Here is a 2,618-nt window from a genome sequence, read left to right on the forward strand (position 1 = left end):
ATCATGAACATATTCAAAAAGTGTGATGTATTTGTTTACAAAACACTTAAGAACCAGTTGAATCTGGTGCAAAAGGAGGAAAGGCTCATCTGCATGAGAAAACAAATCCTGGTTACCATAGTTACATATTCATTTCTAAGAGGAAGATAAAAAGAGATTTGGTTATTTATACATACAGATGGCATGTATGTCTTAGGGTGAATCCCATTTCTCTGTCTTACCCCTTCCCCTTAGTTTTGCGCGTTCACGTGAGAGTAAGGGCTATCCCAATTCTCGTTTTGATCGAGGGGTAGGGCTAAGGGGAAGTGATAGATACCCCTTAAAACCAAGCATTTTCGCGAGCTTACTTGAAACCAAGGGGTACCCAGAACACACTGCGCAACCGGCAACAATGGCAGCCAGATCATCAAGTATTCAAGTATTTTCGGCTTAAATAATTTATTTAAAAATTACGACAGTCTTGTTTTGTGCTCTAGACAGTCCTGTACATATATATTTGCATCCATGTTCTTAATTGAAACGTTTTAAAAAATCGCTAGTTTGCTACGCTAATGTTACATTGCTGATTTGCACAACAGTCCCGCAGACTAGCCTTGGGGGTAAGGCGAAGGGGTAGGGGAAGGGGAAGGGTAAGACAGAGAAATGGGATTCACCCTTAATCTTACTTTCTCATTAATTCTCTTACAGTCAAGGTTTTTTTTTTTTTTTTAGTTTCAGAAACTTCATAATCATTATAAAAATATTTAAACATATACAGTATATACTTATATATATATATATTTATTTACTTTGGCTATTTAATTATTTATTATCAACTTAATATCAAGTAAAAGCGATCCTAGTCCTGTAGTTTAATAAGTTTCTAAGAAATTCTTCATGGTCATGTATCTATTGACCAGAACCACAGCTGATATGATAAGGTGAAAGTCTGCCTTTATATGACAGGAGACCTTTTATGAAGCTTCTATGCTTGCCAAAGTGAGAAAAATCGATCAACAGACTGCCCCGACATGGCATGAGGGCAGCTTTTCTTTTCCTCCCCTGTGTAAACAGATAAAATGTTACTGTGTGAGAACAGCCAAAAATAAACTGGAATAACTAGAACTAAATGTAGGTGTACAGTAAAACACAGCAGCCATAAATTCAGCACGACTGAAGTTAAAACTTCTTAAACAAGCTCTTGGAGTCAGTATTCGCATCTGTAATCTCATGGGTCCTCTCAACCAATGAGAACCCAGCAGGAGCATCTTCAACAAGGGACAGACTTTTGTTCGTGAGATTTATTATTCAATGATGACAAACTCGAGCGCTTACAAAATTTCTCGTACTCTTCTTGCATATCGGTAACATCTGTTTAGCTGCCTCATTGACTACATACACCTAAGGATTACTAAACTATTGAGCTCGAGCCAAAAGCCATTTTTCTTTCCAAGCTTGATTTGAAGAGACCAGGGATATTTCTGCCGAGGAATCTCTAGAGACACAAGCCTGTTCATTAATAAAATGTGTCACTGGCCAACACCCTAATGAGCACTAGCGCATTATATTCTGAAGCCCCTCGGTGTTTTAATTACAGGCCCAAAAGCGCTTCATTTTCAATCATCATTAATACTGTTTCCAATGTCCTCGTTTCTCTACTACCTGGATGCTCCCTGCAACACCTGCTGACAAGTCCAGAGATGCAGGAAAAACAAATGAGCTTCATTACAATAATAACTGAAAAATTTTCTTTCAAAACTGCCCATCCATTTTTGCTACAATCCAAGTGCAAAGTTACCAGAGGAAGAATATAAGGTTTTAACAAGAGAATCCTGGGTAAGCTAGGCTATTGATTATTTTCATACCTTGCCGTCAAGTTTTAATGTGTCTCTTCGGGAATTTCTGCAGCATACTTTCTAACTGAATGAGTTTGAGTATTTGTGGCAACTCAAGACTTTGCGATTGGTTCAACCTTTGAAAACTATGAGGAATTATGGGGTCAGAAAGATCAATTCGAATGTTTTTGAGAGAAATCTCTTATCGTGGCCTCATTTATTCAATAAAAAATACAGGGAAAACAATAATGTTGTGAAATTTTATTATACTTTTCTGTTTTAATATTATCATTATAAAAGAAATTCCTTCAGGAGATGGAAACGATTTACCATCTGATTTACTAATGATTTTTTACTTCTTTTGGAGTTGCATTTGTTGTTTGTTTTGTAATAAGTATTTGCTATTTAAAAAGCTTCAATTTAGACAGCTAGTTTCTCTACAGAATAGCTTTCAGCTTAGCTTAGCTAATGGTTTCTGCAGAGAACTGGTTCCCTAGCTAGCTACATGTTTGAGTAACACTGGTATATAAAAGGGCCATTATTCTCTTAAGTCTCTTTAATAGGTCTTATATGTGAATACTACAAAAATGCCATAACACATCACTATAGTTTATACTTTCCAGTTGTGTTTCAATCCTCAAAGGCAATTCTGTCTGAACAGTCTTTCATTGTGTAATAATATTTTCAAATCTGCCATCGTAGGTGAGACAGTCTGTTATTCTGGACGTCTGTCAAGAGGACAGCGCAATGCCAAACATCAAGGCTCTCAGGGCCGGTTTCAATCAAAGAGACAATGACGTGTCA

The sequence above is a fragment of the Onychostoma macrolepis genome, chromosome 11, assembly GCF_012432095.1.
Source record: "Onychostoma macrolepis isolate SWU-2019 chromosome 11, ASM1243209v1, whole genome shotgun sequence".
NCBI lineage: Eukaryota > Metazoa > Chordata > Actinopteri > Cypriniformes > Cyprinidae > Onychostoma > Onychostoma macrolepis.